General features: G+C 39.4%; 1 long non-coding RNA gene across 1 annotated transcript; it reads right to left on the reverse strand.

Moving 5' to 3' along the window:
- Window positions 1-571: 571 nt before the first annotated feature.
- On the reverse strand, window positions 572-12208 carry LOC130145188 (uncharacterized). The gene is made up of 2 exons (XR_008820401.1): window positions 12007-12208; window positions 572-715 (listed from the first exon to the last, which is right to left on the reverse strand). It is a non-coding gene; the product is annotated as an uncharacterized LOC130145188 (long non-coding RNA).
- Window positions 12209-20069: the final 7861 nt, after the last annotated feature.

The following is a 20069-nucleotide window of genomic DNA, read 5'->3' on the forward strand; positions in this document are numbered from 1 at the left end:
TTCTTCAACAACTATAATATGAATTAGAAATACACCACAGCTTAAAATAAAATAAAAGTTCACAGGGAACTAAAAAAATAGCTTTTTTCTTTTCCATTTAGCAGGCTGCTTTTATAAGCCTGAGTTATTCAAAAAGATTTTTACTGAATATTTCTGCACTGAATATTGTCTGTATACTGCTTAGCAGCTGGCCAGAGCAAACATATATATGGTTTTGATAGATCTGATTCATATCTTAGCATGTTATAGATCTAGGGACAATTTGATTAAACCTGATGGCATGTGATTTGTGTAGAATTGACAAAGTGGTAATTACTAGAGGTTATAATATACTAAGTTTAGATACTATTACTATTGTTTTGTTTGGGTTTCTCCTCAGTGCTTTTAAATCAAATTATCTTGATTCTAAAGCATAAATTATTGCAACGCTGCTATTGTAAATTATGTTCAATCTGTAATTGAATGACTAATTGCCACAGTTTAACCCCAGCCAGCAACTAAGCAGCTCTCTCACTCCCCCTGGCAGAGTGGGGAAGAGAATCAGAAAGGTAAAAGTGAGAAAACTCATGGGTTGAGATAAAACCAGTTTATTAGGTAAAGCAAAAGCTGCATGTGCAAGCCAAGCAAAACAAGGAATTCATTCACCACTTCCCATGGGCAGGCAGGTGTTCAGCCATCCCCAGGAAAACAGGGCTCCATCATGCATAATGGTTACCTGGAAAGATAAATACCATCACTCCGAACACCTTCTTCCCCAGGTTTATTTTGCTGAGCATGACATCATATGGTATAGGATATCCCTTTGGTACATTGGGGTCAGCTTCCCTGGCTGTACCCCTTCCCAACTTGGGCACCCTCAGCCTGCTTATAGGAGGGATCATGTGAGAAACAGAAAAGGCCTTGATTCTGTGTTAGCACTGCTTGACAATAGCAAAAAAGTCCCTGTATTATCAACACTGTTTTCAGTGCAAATCCAAAACACAGCACCATACTAGCAACTATGAAGAAAATTAACTGTATCCCAGCCAAAACCAGCACACTAATCTGGTTCTTCTGGATTTCTTCATCTTTTTTCTCCAAAATTACTTTAATAATAGAGTAATAAGTACCAGATGTTTTAACAGCAGGCCTTGAATGACATGTGTCACCTAAGCCCAGCTAAAATCAATGCTTTAACATCAGTGCATCTTGGTCTTGTAGTCAGGAATCTTTGTGTTGCACCTAATACTATATTTCCTTTTCTTTTTGTATGAAAACATAAAGTCTAAAATCTGGTATTTGCATTTTCTTTTAAAATAAAAGACTGAGGAAGTCCGTTGCAGCAAGAAGCCAGCTGATTTTTTTCCTTACTAATGTGAACTAAATAAACTCTTAGGCTTTTGTATTTTACCCTAAGTCCCTCGGTGAGCATACCTATTAAAATCTTTTTGGAAAGGCCTGTAAATTAGCAACAAGTTTTTAATCCATCTACTTTCAGTTTTACTTTGTTATTAATTATATAAATTGTTAATGATTGTTTTTACACACATACAGTACCTCACCAATATGTTATTATTTACATTGTGCCACTTAATTATACACAGTTTTGGAAAACTTTTCTTTAAGATTTCTTTTTTATTGTTGCTGTAGACCAGAAGTCACTTGCAGTCTGCAGTGACCAATGCATATATCAGAAAAGCATTTTTTCTTTTCATGGATACATAATATCAGAACTACAGAAGTCTGGAACTGATGAAGCAAGAAAAAAAAAAAAAAAGTTTAATTTTGCTCAACATTTGGAAATTGGGGATAGGACCTAGTGATATGTTGTGGTCTGCTGCCCAAAAAGGCCGCGAATCAGTCATGTACTCTGACAGCATCCTTGGCTGTATCAACGGAAGCATGGCTGCTAGATTGGGGAAGTGATTTTTTTCCCTGACTCAGTTTTTGTTAAACCGTATCAGTATTGCTGAGTCCAGTTTTGCACACACACACAGAGAGAAACACGCTGTTACAAGGCAGACATCAAAAACTCAAGCAAGGTCAGGAGAGGGCAACCAAGCTGGTCAGGGCTGGACCACGTGCCCTGTGAAGAGAGTCTGAGGAACCAGAGCTTGCTTGCCCTGGAGATATATATATATACACACACACCCATGTGTGTGTGCATGTGTGTGACATAACAGCTGCCTGCCCCTATCATGGTTGTGGAGAAGATGGAGCATAGCTCCTCACAGCAGCGCATGGTGGGAGGATGAAGGGCATAAACTGAAATAGGGAAGATTCGGAGTGGATATGAGGAGGAAACTTTTCCCCATGAGGCAGCACCAGAGAGATGCAATGGACACTTTCAAGACTCAGCTTACAAGGCACTGAGCCACCTGGTCTGAATTCAAAGGTGGCCCTGCCTTGAACAGAAGGATGGAATAGAAGCGTAACAGCAATCCCTTCGAAAACAGCAGTCATTTACAAACTCCTACAATAGTTACCTGTTGTAAGCTGATTGTTGCATTAACATTTTTTTTATCTGCCTTACTTCTCACTCAATCAGGTGAATATAGTACAAGGGGGTTGTTTGTTCCTTATTGACTGACTTTCCAAAACCACACAGCTATCTAGAATGACATTTTCTCCATTCTGTTTTGTCATATCTGTTCATCGTGTTCTTCTGAGATTGCAGATATTGATTCTATTCCTCTTAAATCTTTAGAGAATCCTAAAGATTCTGACCTTTTGAGGGCAGTGGTTCAGAAACAGTAAAGTGAGGGTTTTTGTTTTGCTTTGGTTTGGTTTTTTACAAGGGAATCTGACTGTTGTGACTTAGAACCACAAAAATCAAGGGAATTACCTTATGGTCTTTTTCAGTGACCCTTGAGATGTATGGAACCATGATGATGAATTGCAGAGATACCTACAGAGAAAACTCAATAAACAAGGTACATTTTTTAAGATCTCTGTACAGGGTTTTTCTAAACTCCTAAAGGGACAGCAAAAGCTCTGGAAAATTTATGTTATGCTTTTGAAATTATTTTTTCCTGACCTTTCTACTTTAGACATGGCTGATTGCTTGAATTGAATGTGGAATTTTTTTACCTTGATACCTCACCTTTTATCTTTAAAGTATTACAGACCACTTCATAAAGCTGTAAATTAAATACTGATAATGCACTAAGTGTGTAAGTAAATGTATCAGCAGTTGTGCACTCAGCTGTGCCTAATGCTTAGCTATGCACTTTAGAATTTCTTTTATTAAGAGCAATGCAGGCAGGGATTCCTAAGTCATGCCTTAACCTTTGAGAGGAGTGCCTTATACCACCACCTGAACAGATCATATTTTAGACACAGAGAGAGGCTGTCTGTCATGGTTTAACCCCAGCTGGCAACCAAGCACCACGAAGCCACTCACTCACTCCCTGTCACCCAGAGGGATGGGGAGAACTGGAAAGGAATCTAAAACTTAGGGATTGAGACAAGAACAATTTAATAGGTAAAGCAAAAGCCACACATACAAGCAAAGCAAAACAAGGAATTCATTCACTGCTTCCCATCGGCAGGCAGGTGTTCAGCCAGCTCCAGGAAAGCAGGGCTCCGTCACACATAATGGTTACTTGGGAAGACAAATGCCATAACAACAGATGTCCCTCCTTCCTCCTTCTTCCCCTAGTTTATATACTCAGCATGACGTCCCATAGTATGGAATACCTTTTTGGCTAGTTTGGGTCACCTGTCCTGGCTGTGTCCCCTCCCAGTCCCCCGTGCCCTCCCAGCCCTCTCACTGGCCGGGCCTGAGAAACTGAAAAGTCCTTGACTCAGTATGAACATCACCCAGCAACAACTAAAACCATCAGTGTGCTATCAACATTGTTCTCACATCAGAGCCAAAATAGAGCAGTGTACCAGCTACTAAGAAGAAAACTAACTCTATCCCAGCTGCAAACTGTCTTGTTCCAGATGTACCCTTGAGATATAAAGTATGACTCTACAACTATATGTCTTAGTGGCTGAGATGCACATCCAACTGTCCATCAGACTGGATGGAAATGTAAAAATTCATTGCTACTGTTGAAAGAAGCCGGAAAATGTAAGAACCTTGCACTTCCATTGTTTTCAGACCATGCTAAAATTGTAAGTGCGTTCCCCCCCATTCCCCCCCACCCCCACCCCATTATTTTGAAAGTAATTTAAAGTTTTAACCATTTGAAGAAACTAGGCCTAGAAATTAAAGATCTGACCCAGGCTTAACTTGTATCACTCCACCCTCAAAGAGAAAAAAAAAAAAGAAACCGATTATTTTTTTTTTTATCAACTAATTCACTCTCTGGGGAAGTTTTCCATAGTGAGTACAAAGAGAAAAACTATCTTCTAACTTTATGCTTTAATTTCATTGGGATAAACCTGGATTAGAAATAATGATTGACTAGATTGCTACTTGAACCTGACCTACTTATTTTCTCTTCTAATCTCAAGAAAAACATTTCCTTTATCAGTTAATCTTCAGGGACAGCAGTGGGCATCCAGTTTTGATCTATGATGCTATTTAGAGCTACCTCTGGAATCTGTAAAGATTACTGATGAAAATTTATGTTTATAGGCACTGTGACCTAGTCACATCCTCTCTTGCATCTCCTATGGCTGTGATGCTGTAAGAGCCATCATGGTCTAGAGACAATGTCTAATAAATGGGCTTGTGTGGCTTTTTTGGTCATTCTACTTATCCCTTTCATTGTGACTATTGATATCCCCCTATCAGATAACCTTGGGAACCTAGCAGATCCCTCTTCCCTTATCACCTGGACCTCCTATGGTAGTCTCTAGGACCCAGGTTCCTCCTGGTCCAGCTTGTCCCTGGTCTGTCCAGTAGTAAGGCTGAGCACATATTCCCAACAGGGTTCTTATCATAGAATCATTTACGTTGGAAAAGACCTTTGAGACTATCAAGCCCAGCCATTAACCCAGGACTGCCAAGTCCATCACTAAACCATGTCCCTAAGTGCTGCATCTACACATTTTTAAAATATCTTCAGGGATGGTGATTCTACCATGTACCAAACTCCAATGCTCAACCACCATTTCAGTGAAATATTTTTTTTTTCCTAATATCCAATCTAAACCTCCCCTGGTGTAGCTTGAGACCTTTTCATCTTGTCCTGTCGCTAGTTATCTGGGAGAAGAGACCCACCTGCCTGCAAGCTCCTTTCAGGTAGTTGTAGAGTGCAGTAAGATCCTCTGAAGTCTCCTCTTCTCCAGGTTAAAAAAAAAAAAAAACAGTTCCCTCAGCCACTTCTCATAAAACTTGTGCTCTGGACCCTTCACCAGCTTCATTCCTCTTCTCTGGACATGCTCCAGCACCTTAATGCCTTTCTTGTGTGAGGGGCTCAAAACCAAACGCAGTATTTGAGGTGCAGCCTCAAAAGTGCTAAGTACAGGGGGACAATCACTTCCCTAGTCCTGCTGGTTGTACTGTTTTGGATAGAAGCCAGGACGTCATTGGCCTTCTTGGCCACCTAGGCACCCTGTTGGCTCATGTTCAGCTGGCTGTCAACCAGCACCCCCAGGTCCTTTTCCTCCAGGCAGCTTTCCAACCACTCTTCCCCTGGCCTGTAGCATTGCATGGGGTGGTTGTGACCCAAGTGCAGGAACTGCTACTTAGCTTTGTTGACCCTCATACTATTGGCCTTGGCCCATTGGTCCAGCCTATCCAGATCCCTCTGCAGAGCCTTCCTGCCCTCAAGCAGATCAGTACTCCCCCCAGCTTGGTGACATCTGCAAACTTACTGAGGGTGCACTCGATCCCCTCATCCAGATCATCGATAAAGATATTAAACAGGACTGGCCCCAGTACTGAGCCCTGGAGAACCCACTTGTGACAGTGCACCAGTCCACTCCATTTACTACCCCTCTTTGCACTTAGCCATCCAGCCAGCTTTTAACCCATAGTACACCCTTCCAAGCCACGAGCAGCCAGTTTCTCCAGGAGGATCCTGTGGGAGATGGTGACAAAGGCTTTACTAAGGTCTGGGTAGACAACATCTACAGCCCTTCCCTCATCCACTAAGCAGGTCATCTTGTTGTAGAAGATCAGGTTTGTCAAGCAGGACCTGCCTTTCATAAACCCATGCTGGCTGGGCCTGATCGCCTGGGTGTCCTGCACATGCCATGTGATGGCACTCAGGATGATCTGCTCCATAACCTTTCCTGGCACTGAGGTCAGACTGACAGGCCAGTAGTTCCCTGGATCCTCATTCCTGCCTTTCTTGTAGATGGGCGTCATGTTGGCTAACCTCCAGTCTTCCAGGACCCTTCCAGCTGGCCAGTACTGTTGATAAATGATGGAAAGTGGCTTGGCAAGCTCCTCCACCAGCTCCCTCAGTACCCTTGAGTGAATCCCATCTGGCCTCTTAGACCTGTGCACGTATAAGGGGAGAGAGCAGCAGGTCACTAACCGTTCCAGGAGGATGCTGCATCCAATAAGGGATGGAGATTACCCTTGGCCCTCCTTTTTTTTCCTAATGTATTTGTAATAACGTTTTTTATTATCTTTTGCAGCAGTGGCCAGCCTGAGCTCTTAACTGGACTTTCACCTCTCTAATCTTTGCTCTGCATAACCTCATGACATCCTTATAGTCCTCCTGAACTGCCTGCCCCTTCTTCCAGAGTTGGTAAACTCCATATGCTATACACAATATACATATATACATGGACAGGCACACAAATAAGACACACAGAGCACTCACAGGAACAATGACAGCACCAATTTACTCCTCTTGCTCCCTCTGCAACCAACCAGGATGGATTTCTACTAGTAAAAGTAAATATATTTATGCATGTATGTAGAAGGGGCCTCTCTCCAGCAGCAGGGCTCAGACACAGTCTGCCCTATCACTGGGCCCTGGAACACAGTCTCTCCAGTTGTTTGCACCTGGTCATGCCAACCTCTGCAGCCACAGCCCCACTGAAGTTGCTGGTAGAGACAACCCCACCTGTCCCCCTCTCTCTCACACACAGACACATCAGGACTTAGCTAGTCCTAATATCTGACTACCTGTGCCCTCGTCTATAGAGATAAACAGGCACTCTCACAACTCAGAGCTGTCACTTGGAGAACGATTTATCCCCTTGGCTCCCTGACCACTACACCTGCTTGCCAGCTCATCTGGCTTGATATTTGCAATTCATCACACACTCAGTTGCACACTCACACTCAATCCAGTTACTGGCACCACAGACCCCCATACACACAGCTGCACATGAAACAGAGATCCCCTCACTGGAAAATTGCTGAAGGCAGAGCTTAATGAGGAAATAGGACATTCTGCCATGATCAGGTGCTGGGCATGGCCAGACAGACATACTAACCAGCAAACTATTTATACATGACCACCCTTTTTATCCCCTTACCCCTCTGTTTTCCTACACTTACCCCCTCAAATCACCTATGTCCATCCATTTCCCGACTTTGGTTCCTCCCTGAAACATTCCATAAATCATGTGCAATCTGAAAGTGCTCTTCCCCTGCATCCAATGGGGTGATGGCTTTCTGCTGAGACAGCCCTGGGAAGGGCCCAGACAAGCTGCTTGTTCTATTAGAATCTACCATTTGAGTTCCCACCTATCATTGTCCATCTGTGCTTTCCTGGGTTTGTGGTGAAGGGCGTTTGGTGTTGCTCTTATGATGGGCCTGGGAGCAGCTGAGGCAGTTTTTTAATCAAGTTACTCCTCCTGCTTGTTGTTTCTCCTATCACTGAAGCTAAGCTAACCTCACAATGCAGTACTTGCCAGACAGGAACTCCAAACACCATATTCCATTGGCAAAAATATACCATCAAGCAGTTAGACACCTAATTGTATTAATTTTGCTGATTTGGAAAATTAGAAATGTTCATAAATTGATGAACCAGTGTTGTGGGAAATGGAAAACTGTGATGATGAAAGAATTGAGATTTCACCCATTTTCCTTGAGAGTGTTCGTTATTTCCATTAGTATGTATTTCCACTAAACAAAACAAAACAAAAATATAACTTGGTTTAAACCAGGGAATGAACTTCGGGTCATACTGTTTAACACTTGAAGATAAAGCCTCTACAAAGCACATTTTTCAAAATGACCAATATTTTGTGAATTTAGATTACTTATTTTTTCATATTGCTTGATCATAAATATACAGTTAAGCCTATCATTGTGTTTTCATTTAAAAAGGTAAACAAAAAAATCCAATACTTGTGTGAAGGTCTCATGGTAGTAAAGGTACCTGTTACCATATATATAAACAACAGAGCAAAATTGTTAAGAAAAAACTATGAAAAGTATAGTATACTGTGTGATGCTACATCTTCATACCTTGCAAAACTGAATTTTTCACTCTAATCTCATGCATAGTCTCAGAAGTGTACCTGAATAACTTTGGATATTAGCTGATGTCAGTGTCACCCACAGAAGAATAACAAGGAGTTTGTATTTCAGATCACACAGTCACCTCCTCATGTAAACTCTTTTTTTTTATCTCTGTATTATTGACAAAAAAGTTTTCCATTTACCTTTACATAAAATGTAAGCATTCCTTAAGGGTTTTTTTGAACTTGCAAGACAGTTGAACGTGTCTTATATATTTTTTTTTGTTTGAATTTAATTTAAAAGCAATATTTCAATATTTTTCTCAAATGATAATGCAGTCTTCATGTTCTGACTTGCCTTAGGCTTCCCAGCTTTATTCAAAAACCATACTACATCCAAATCTTTCCTACCTCTTTTCTACCTAACTCTCACTGGCAAAAAGTGGTTAAGTTTCCTCAAGACACAGACTGCAGTTCAACCTCCAAATAATGCTGTGGCAGTGGAAATAATTGGCAGCCTTTGTTCCATTCCTTTTTTTCTGGAGAGCCAAGATACGATAATTCATGCTGACTCAGATGTAGTACTTTTTTTCCAGTGCACATATAAGCATCCAAGAAAGCAGAAGGTTTAAAAAAATTAAAAATTTCTCCCTTCTTACAGAAAAAGGATATGAATTCAGTGTTGTCTGACCGACTCAAACCTGTATGTATGTTAGGCTGATTCACTCCCCATACCTACAATGTGTGTGGTTTAGCTCGTAATTTTATAAATTTTAGCTAACATACGGCTCTGATTTGGCCTGAATTATCTAAACGTGGTCTAGTTAGGTTAGGAGATTGATTTTTCAGTCTAGTACTTACTACAGTAATCATTAACAGAACATAAAGTAATTGGAAAACACGAGACAGTTTATGAAGACTCAAGGATGCATTCTGCACTATTTATTTTTATCCTTACAAGGTATTACGTTAAGTTATGTTTTCTGTAGACAGTTACGGTATTTTTTCAGGTACACAACTGTATCTTACCTATAGAGGTTCACATGAAAGTTTAAACAACCTAGAAAATTGAGGTAATTTTATAATAAATAAAAGAGTAGCTAATGAACATCTGATTTTATCTGCTTTCCCTGCAATCCTCCTTGTTTAATCTTCCTTTTAACTATAGAAATATATTATTAAATCTCCCGGAAACTTTAAGGCCATCCAGGAAAGTCTGTAAAAAATTTCATCCCCTATCTGACAACTCTAGATAAGAAGATTAAGTTCAGCTTTGGACCCACTATTTTGCCACTGTCACAGGGTGGGCTTGGGAGAGAACTGAGTCACTGAATTCACACAGGCAAAAAATGAGAAAAAACACATTGCAAAGGATGCCCTCTATGTAAGTGAGGGCACTCACTTTTCAAGTGAAAGTTTACAGAGTAAAATGGCATTTCATAAAAATTTATGAAGTGGTCAGGCCTTTTCTTAAAGCAAAATGTTTGAACAACCCTATAGCTGAAAGAGTCACGGACTTTGTGCTGTAAAGAGGATAGCTTGCTGGTAGTCCTACGGCTGCAGTTTGTACAGACAGCTGGGAGCAGATCACTCCCACTGTAGCCCATTCATTCTTCTTTCCCTGCCCAGAAGAAAGCTACAGCTGTGGTTTGACCTCTGGTTTAGTCTGTATGAAACCTGTCACCTGAAGGGGTAGAACCCACTAGTCCTCGTGTCACAAGCTTAATTTTGAATTGAAGACTTTAACAAGGTTTTAAAAGAAACTGGAAATTTATATGGGTATTCAGGCTATCATTTCACTTCAAGATTTAAGATGCAAGATTAATCCATATTTCCCATGCGGGTCATATACAGACTTCTGAAGCACTTGAGCTACTCTTAGCATCATAGGATACAAAGTTCAGTGAACCCTGACTTCGATGCGGTACAGCAATTACATATTCCTAACTATTCCCTAAGGAATGAAGGTGGCTCACTGTGATGCTTATAGTGAATCAGGCTCAGTGGTAGATTGTATCCTGGTCTGAAAGCATCATATATAATTAATGAGATTACTCCAGGGCAGAAATTAAGCATCTTTTTTGCATGTTCAGATTGCAGAACTGGGACAGAATGGCTCAAGGGAGCTGCTCTAAGGAAAAGTAACTCCAGTTATTATGCTGGTCATAAGTTGTTCTGCAACCACAGAATTGACTGGGAGAAGAAAAAACACAGAAAATTTACTCTTTAACTGTAATAAATGAATATTTCCAGACCTGACAATTGCATTAAAAGAAGAAAAAAAAAAAAGTGTTGGTACATGATCACTTAACTTCCATTAAAATCATAGTTAGTCTTGCATCTAGAGCTGCACATTTGAAAGTTGACAGTACTCTGTCCTTAAAAAGGAAGAATTTAGAACAGGTGCAGCATTATGGTCTTTAGAAAGTTATTATGGAAACATGAATAATGTAATTCAGAAGGTTAGCCATCTGCTTTCTGAATATTTGTCACTGATGCAGCAGCAGCAATGTAAAAGTGATACAAGGCGGTGTTTCTACAAGGGATTTAACAGAAAGCTTGTGCTTTTTGTGAAGAAAAATATGTTTCATTTTCAGTTTGTTTTTAATAAGCTTGTGTAGAGTATGTGTCTTGTAAATATAAAGATGACTATAGTGTGATGCATTTTACTTGTATAATTTGCATCCTTTTTTACTGTTTTAGCACAACCTTTTGTGCAAGATTAAAAATAAAAATCAGCATTTTTGTGATTTAGAATAATTTTACTAAATGTGAGTATTTAAAAATATAAAATGTTAAAAGGAGAGTAGTTTAAATCTCAAATACTAACTACAGATAGCGTACTTCTAGGGCATCAGCTGTGACATGAGGACTAAGTTAACATCCAAGACACATGGCAAGTGTCCTCTGACAAAGAAGGGAAATGTGAGAGGGCAAGCTAACTTCAAAAAGCAGCAGAATACATCAGTTGGAGTGAGCATTTACAGGAGAACTGTTATACCAGATTTATTAACAAGCTTTTTGAAAATGACAGAAATACCACCTCTTAATGTTATGAATAACAAGTAAATCTGTCTATGGACAAAATGTTTTCATTATGGCACAGAGAATGAAACCTTCTTAGAAACTGACAGGAAACAAGGAAAACTAAATAACTGCTTAGAGACATGCAGCAGAAAAATAAATTTTAACAAGGTCAGGACAGAATTCATATTGTGCTGTAAACACCACAACAAAAAGCTGCAGACATACTGATAGCTGCCAGCGATACAGCAGTTTACAGCCCTAAACACATATTTACAACACAGAAACTTCTAGAAGTATTTAGTGAGTGATAATTAGGGTCCATTTATATCAAAGAGTTTCAAAACTTATATCAAACAGAATGTCATTAAGCAGTGGAGTGATGGTAGAGAAAACAAGCCAGCTGTGAGTGCAGAAGATAGAAATCAGAACATGCAAAGCAATTTGGCTTGCTCAGCTGGAGTAGAAACATTTCAGGGGGGTAAAAGGTTAAAGTCTTTTTAGGTGGTTCATGAAGTACTCTGCAAAGTCTGACCACAGAGATCAGCTCCTCAAAAGGAGGGCTTGCCTGTTGTCATGCTGTACAGACAAGGGCAATCAGGAGAGGGAGTTCATCACTTATAATATCAGGGTCCCAATTACTGTAAGAAATACCATATATATATAAAAACATACCTTCTGCAGGGAGCTCCCCCTGTGAGCTGTGGTGGCAGAAGTACAGATCTGGGTGCCCAGAAGCACGATTCATTGCCCAGCTGTGGCCTCCCTAGATGTGTGGGAAGAAGCCGCCAACCACACAGGCATGTGCTTACCCATTGCCATTGAGGGAATCAGTCAAAACAAGATCTGACCAGGGCACCACACACACATCCTGGGGCTTCAGGCAGAGTGACAGGAAAAAAAAAATATTCAGTTACAGGCCCAAAGTGGATGATCTTTACTAGATGAAGCAAAGGCTGAGTAGGGACTGTGTAGTTAACCAAAACATCATATTGACTACATGTGAGGGAGTTTAATAAAGATTGATAAGAATACAACAAACTGACTTTTCATTGTGTTTTCAGACTGTTTGGCTGTTCAGCTTTAACACTCTAATACAGGGTTTTGTTTGAATAATTTCTTATGGTTACATTTCTTTATTTCTACTGAAGATAAAAATGCCACTGACCTTTGACTCATCTCAGTACTGAGGAATAAGGTCAGTCATGATGAAAATTAAACATTGCAATAGTTAATAGTTAGCTGACAGATAGGAAAATTACTGCTTAGTAGTCTGAAACAGTTAGGCAAGGAAAGGAATCCACTGTGATATGCCTTCGAATTTCCCTTCACTCGGATAAGAAAAGACTCCAATCAAAAGTGCCTTATAAATTCCACCACACACATCATCATTCCTCTTCTATACAATGTATTGGATTAAAATTCAGGATTAGGAACACATTATTTAATTAGGAGTTAGAAAATCACAGATCTGTTACTAAGATTTACAAATCCTATTCTTATCAGTATTTTCTTTCTGTAGTTCTATGGTAGTGAGGAAATATTCTTTTGAGGCTTAGACTTAAAAAGTGAGAACAATGTATGTGCGAAGCATCTAAACCACAGAGGAGTAAGCACCTACAGCAGAACTATCACGCAGGAGGAAAAACAACTCCATCTACAGTAACTGGGGGAACATTTGGGCCAACCCAGGGAGCAGTCCAAGTCCTATATACAAGTAGTTACTGGTTCCTGCTTCTGCTTGGGTTTCCCTAGAAGTCAAGATTCACACCATATATAGAAAAACTTGCCAACGAGAGACCTACTTACTGTGGCGTGTGAAATGGAATGAAAAAGGCCAAGTGAGTGCAATATTTTCTGTGAAGCATGACTGTGCATTTCCTTTTTTTTTCTTTTTTTTTCACTCCACTTTGTAAAAAAGGAAATTCCTTTGATTCTGGCATGCAAATGATATTCTTTTTGTATGCCCACAGATACTACTATCCTAATTTCTGTGTCCTACGCCATTCAGTCAGTTTAAATTCCAGCTCATTTTTCAATTCATTTGCAGGATAAAATTGATCATGATTACATTGCACAGTAATTATTCACAGATCTACTAGAAACATGCCCATAATTGTCATGCTATCTATAGAAATGAAATGGCTGAAGACAGAATAACGGAGTATTTAAATAAAATCCTAAATAAATCAAACCTCGAGTAGATGGGTTCATGAGATTAAACCTAGGATGGAACTTGCCAGACCAAATATCTACCTGTATAGACTTCTTCTACAGTCACTCTTCAACATAGTTCACTCTAAGGCAAATATTAAGAAGAGGTCAATGTGAGCAGTATTTAGAAGTGCACTACTATTGATTATATAAATCATATTTTCTTATTATTATCATTATCACTATTATTATTATCTTTATCACTATTATTATGACCAACTACCAGTATTTTAGCTGCCTAGTTTCTTGAAAGAAAGGAGGTAGTGAACCTGGAAAAAAATATTTAAACGGAGAGGTAATTATGGCCCCTAACTGTCTTTCCTCAGGGAAGCCATTTGTATGCAAACACAATAGTGATGATCAGATAAGGAGCATCCCGATTTATTGTGTAGAATAGAGAACTTGGTAAGAAATTGAAGTTTATAAACAAAAGGCTAGAATGTAGAAGCTTTCAAAGGGAAAGAAGACAAGTTTGAAAATCCCAGAAGAAAGTTTTAAAATCTCTTGAAAAGGGGAGCAAAAAGGATAGGCAAAATGGGTAGCCTTAAATCACTTTTATGTTTTCTTTGAAGATGGTAATTTAGTGAATTTTGCCAGTCTTGGTTGTCCTGACTCTCAACAGTGTTTGTGCAAAGGACTGTTACTAGAGACCCAACCATCACCATTATGTCCTGAATCTTAATGTCAGATGATCATTGTCCTTCATACTTTGTCAACAGAAAAACTCTTACCAGGTTTTGACCAATACAATAAAAATACAACCTTTGTCCATGCAGGATCAAATGCATACTGTTAGGAGAGTAAATACAGCCGTGTGAAACTAAGCACTCTTTTTAGTATTTATTTGTATCTTAAATATAGAATTATAAAATTTGGGAACACCTCATGACCTTACTCCAGGGTCATTAATCACCATTAATAAAAATTTTGTGTCATAGGTTATATATAGCTATATGCATGAAGCACTTAAAGACACAGAGTATTTGTCTGATGGATCTTATTTCATAATTTCACAGCATGTATGTTTTCAAGTCCAGTTATATGTCTGTGAGTAGCACAAATACAACTGACTGCATGTGAGATGAACTTCCCTTATTTACAATAAAATATGTATCTTTACTTTTCAGATCCTTTTTTTTTTCTTTCCACAACAGTTCTTAGTGGAGGCTGTATTGTGTTTATGTGGCAAGGTTTTGGTAGCCAGAGGGCTGCTGGAGTGGCTTCTGTGAGAAGGCACCAGAAGCTGCCCCCATACTTGACAAAGGCCAGTCTCAGCTGGCTCCAAGACCTGCCACTGGCCAAAGCTGAGCTCATCAGTGACCTTGTTAGTGCCTCTGTGATAACTTTATTTAAGAAGGGCTAAGAAATACTGCATTAACAGCAGCTGAGAGAGGGGAGTGAGAAAATGTGAGAGAAACAACTCTGCAGACACCAAGGTGAGATAAGAAGGAGGGGGAGGAGGTGCTCCAGGCACAGGAGCAGGGATTTCCCCTGCAGCCTGCGGTGAAGATCATGGTGACACAGGTTGTTCCTCTGCATCCCATGGAGGACATGGTATAGTAGATACACTGCATCCTGTGGAGGACCCCATGCTGGGGCATGTGGATATGCTCTGAAGGCAGCTGCAGCTCATGGGGAGACCATGCTGGAGACAGCTTCTGGCAGGAACTGTGGAGAGGAGCCCATGAAGAAACAGGGTTTCTGGCAGGAACTGTGGCTTGCTGGGGACCCACACCAAAGCAGTCTGTTTGTGTATGACTGTACTCTGCAGAAAGGACCCATGCTGGAGTAGCTTTTGAAGAACTGCAGCCTGTGGGAAGGAATCATTGCAGAAGTTCATGTTGGAGGAGGGACTTTCCTCTGTGGGAGGTACCCCATGCTGGAGCAGAACAGTGTGAGGAGGAAAAAGCAGCAGAGATGAAGCATTATAGGCTGACTGCGGCACCCAGTTTGGCATCCCCCTGCAGCACTCAGGAGTTAGGAGTGAAGCTGAACCTGGGAAGAAGGGAGGGGTGGGGGAAAGTGTTTTCATTTTTGTTCTTATTTCTCACTATCCTACTCTGTTACAATTAATTGGCAGTACATTAAATTAATTTCCCCAAGCTGAGTCTGTTTTTTTCCCATGATGGCAATTTATAAATAATCTCTTGTCTTTATCTCAACCCAAGAGCTTTTCATTGCATTTTGTCCTCCTGTCCAGTTGAGGAGGGGGAGTGATGGAATATCTTGGTGGGCATGTGGTGGCCAGCCAAGATCAACCCATAACACAAGCTTTAAAGTATTATTCTGCGCAGTAACACTGAAATATTTATTCTTATCTTGGCTGATCCAGAATAGTTGACTATCACTTTAGGGTGGTTATCTGAGTTTCTGTCAGAAATAGGATTTAAAACCCAGAACAGTAGGGAGTCTCTTTTTTTTCCTTCCTGGGAGAGAATTTCAAAGACAGTGATTTAGGTTATTTTAAAGTAAAAAATTGAAAGAAATCACAGCCTGGTTTACTCTATTCCATAAAAAGTAGCACTATCTACAGTTTCTTGCAAAGTGAAACATTTTGTCTGTTTGTTTATGAGTATTTCCATAAGTCTTGGTTTTATTTCTCTTAAAGGATTCTGAACCATAAAGATGCAGCCCTACATCTCTAAAATATTTTAAATTGTGGACTGGGTCCATCTAGTTGTTGATTATGCTTGAAGATACTATTCTAAGATATGCTTTCATGACTAGCAAGACCAGTTTAAGAGGCTTTTCACTTTCTAGCTTTCCCCTTCCTGTTGAAATATATATTCCTATCAGCTGAATAAGTGCAGCTCTCTCTGTGGTACCTTCTGCACAGGAACTTGTCGCTTACTCATTTTACAGAGTATTATCTAGTGTGTGATAAACTCACTGGGAAAAGGCAAGGTCTGGAAAAAAGTGGTCAGAAATCTTTTAAATGAGATTTGCCACCAGAGAAACTCTGACATGAAATTCCACCTTGAGATCTCCTGCTCAACCCTCCGTTACCATCCACCATGAGGGCAATTGGTGCTCAGCTTTATTGATGAGTAGAATGTGGTGTCAAAGCCAAGGGACAGGAGTCTTCTGTGGAGCTTTATATTAAGTGACCCCAAAGGACACACATTCCAAAGCTGCTGTTAAATTTGTGTCAAATGCAGCTACATATTTACTTGTCTTATGCCTAAATGTGATTGACTGTTTATGAATCTCTTCTACATAGAGAACTAGACAGTTAAAGGGTAGCATAGGAAAACAGTGTGTATGTTAGAAAAGAAAAACATATACATTGTTGCATACCCATGCTTGTTTTAAAATTAGTCAATTTTATCTGCTTCATTACACATATTTTGCTTATCAGATAATTGTTCAGCTGTCTGAATGCAGTCACACTTGTTATTAACACAATTTAAATTGGAATTAACCTTGTTCCAGCCTGTAGTCTTTTATAAAGAATGATCTTCGTGTCTGTAGACTAATTGCACTGAGAAAGTTCACTGCAAAGACATAATTAATAGTCCATAATGTTTGGGAAGGTGACATTTCCTACTCTTTGAACTCTCAGTATGGTATTTGAAAACCAGTATAAGGTACTGAGTCTAGGATATTTAATCTGGAGTGGTGTCTAGTTGGTAGTTAACTGAAACTGCTTCCTTTCCCCTAACAGCAATAAACCAGAAAGGACTAATTACCCCTTTTTATAGGTGCAATTTGAACTTAAAACTCTAGAGAGAGCATGAGTAGTAAACCACTGCTATAGCTGATTACACCATCTGCACCTTAAAATTGGGACTGTGGAACTAGCAAGTACACATAGCATTTAGCACTGAAATCCCCAAAACAAATTTTGGTTTTTTTGTAGAAAAAAATTTCAGAAGGCAGTGATAATTCAGTAGTATTTTCTGATTCCTTTAAAAATCACTTTGTTTAAATAAATACATATTCCATGTAATCCATCATTAGTACTTAACTGAAACTCACTCATCTAAAGACAACGATGTATTGATATTCTTGTGAGTTTAATAAACCCTGCTGCATTAATATATTTTTGATTCAGCCTATGTGAAGAAAGAAGCGTTAGAAGATTCCCTTAGGAAGAATGGCAACTAGCATTTTTCTAAATATAGCAGAACCTACTACTGTATTTTTGTTTTCTTTTGGTCATTTCTTTTTTCTATAAGTAGGCAGGATTTATTAACTTCAATATAACTACTTAGGCTTAATATTGTTTATTACTTTTATTTTACTGCTAACTTGTGAAGTTCCGTAGGTTTCTGTATCTCAATAGTTGTTTACATAAATGAGAATATTAAATCCGTTTGTGGTTTCTTAAACATGCTTTGTTGTTAATCTGGAGTTGTCAGAAAAAGAGCAAGTTTTGTGAATTCCAGCTGAAGAGTTGTCCACATTCACCGTATTTCCACTTCTCTTCCTCTACTGCAGGTTCTGGAATCTTATATGAAGTGAACTCTGCATTCATTATTTTCAAAATGTCTAGCGCTCACTCACAGATTTTGTCGAGCCTTTGGGCTGTTAATGTTACCAAGCCACCCATAAGCATTTTCTGAAATAGTGCAAACTTCTGCAGCACACAGTATGATTGTGGCCCCGTGACTGTATAAACATCTACTTGAATTGCCTTAGTGTCTAGAAGAACTTCCTGTTCTGACTGTGAACTGTTTAAAAAACAGAAAAAACCCCAGTATTTTTCCTCACCCCTCCAGCTCCCAGTTAGTTTCTTTACTTCCTCTCTGAAATAATTGGGCAATCCAGAACTGTACCAAAAGAGAAAAGTCAGAGTTTGGCACCATTTCTCTTGACACAAACTGTTGGACATTTGGGGAGGAGACTGGTTTTGCTTTTGTGTTTGGTGGGGGTTTTTTAGCAAAAGATCTCTGAAATTTCAGGGAAGAAAGAAATAAGCATTAGCCGTAATGTTTTAGAGGAACAAAAATTCCCACAGCCTCCAAGGAGCTCTGCTTTGCTTTCTCTGAGAGTTTGTGGGGGGCATTGTTTTGTTCTATCTGTTGACTTAATACAAAGTCTGGGAAATGCTTCTGACTGTATTTTTCTCAAGTATGCCTGAAAATTAAATTAAGTTTTAAAGGGGTTTTAGTTTCAGTTGATAGTAGCCTGAAAATTGAAACACGGGCTCTTGATTTTTGAGATGCAAGCAAAAGGTTCAACGCAGTTTTGCCAGAAGGCAAAAAATAATGTGAATTTATTGCTAGTGCAGGGTAAACTTTGGAACAGACAAAATACAACTTGATTTTGAGCTGTTTCTGCAAAGCATAGCTCAATTGATTTTGAGGGAGAGAGGACTTATTAGTACTGCACGAAGTAATTTGTTTGCACACGTAGCTATTGCTGTCTGTAAAGTTGGCTCAGTCATGAATGTCCTTAATTCACATTGAAAATTTATATATGTAGTTTTATATATAAATATATGTATATAAAAGCCATATAGAGGTAGTCTTAGATGGTTTAAAAACAATACCTGACAAATGTCAATTTGACTAGAATTCCTCTAATACATATATGCGTAATTTCTCCTTGTATTGAAAAGAGGTCTCACAGTCCTGCCTCAAATGATCTCCAAAGCCTGAGTATACATATAGAGCTTGAAGTCAATTTTATACGTGTATTTAAATCACTAGACCAGTCAGCTTAAATATATGGTGTCTTACCACTCCGTGTAATAACCATAATGAACAAACACATATAAAGAATCTCAGAAAAATAAAAGAAAAAAACCTCTTTGATAAATTTACAAAGTGTTTGCAAATTTTCTTTAAATAATATGTTGTTAGAATAATATCTTTACATTTCTCTTTCACTGAGTGTGATTGCTTGGTGTCCTGGTTTCGGCTGGGATGGAGTTAACTTTCTTCTTAGTAGCTAGTACAGTGCTGTGCTTTAGCTCTGATGTGAGAACAATGTTGACAACACGCTGATGTTTTTAGTTGTTGCTTGGTTACGTTTATACTATGTCAAGGACTTCGTTTCTCAGGCCCTGCCAGTGAGAGGCCTGGAGGAGCACGGGAAACTGGGAGGGGACACAGCCAGGACAGCTGACCTGAACCAGCCAAAGAGGTATTCCATACCACGGGACATCATCCTTGGTATATAAACTTGGAGCGTTAGCTGGGGCCGGGGAATTGTTTCTCCGGGACTGGCTGGGCATTGGCCAGCGGGTGGTGAGCAGCTATTCTGTGCATCACCTGTTTTCCTTTGGATTTTATCCTTTCACTCACCTTTCCATTATAACTGTTATTATTACAATTATTATTATTGTTGTTGTTGTTGTTGTTATTGTTCTTTCTTTTTTGTTCTGTTTAAATTACTAAATTGTTCTTACCTCAACACTTGAGTTTTACATTCCTTTCCGATTCTCCTCCCCAACCTTCTGCGTGAGGGGGAGGGGAGTGAGCAGCTGTGTGGTGCTTGGTTGCCACCTGGGGTTAAACCATGACACTTGGCTAAACATAAAATGCAAAAAAGTAAAAAATATGTCATTTAAAAAAAAA

Source organism: Falco biarmicus, chromosome 2 (assembly GCF_023638135.1).
Source record: "Falco biarmicus isolate bFalBia1 chromosome 2, bFalBia1.pri, whole genome shotgun sequence".
Lineage (NCBI taxonomy): Eukaryota > Metazoa > Chordata > Aves > Falconiformes > Falconidae > Falco > Falco biarmicus.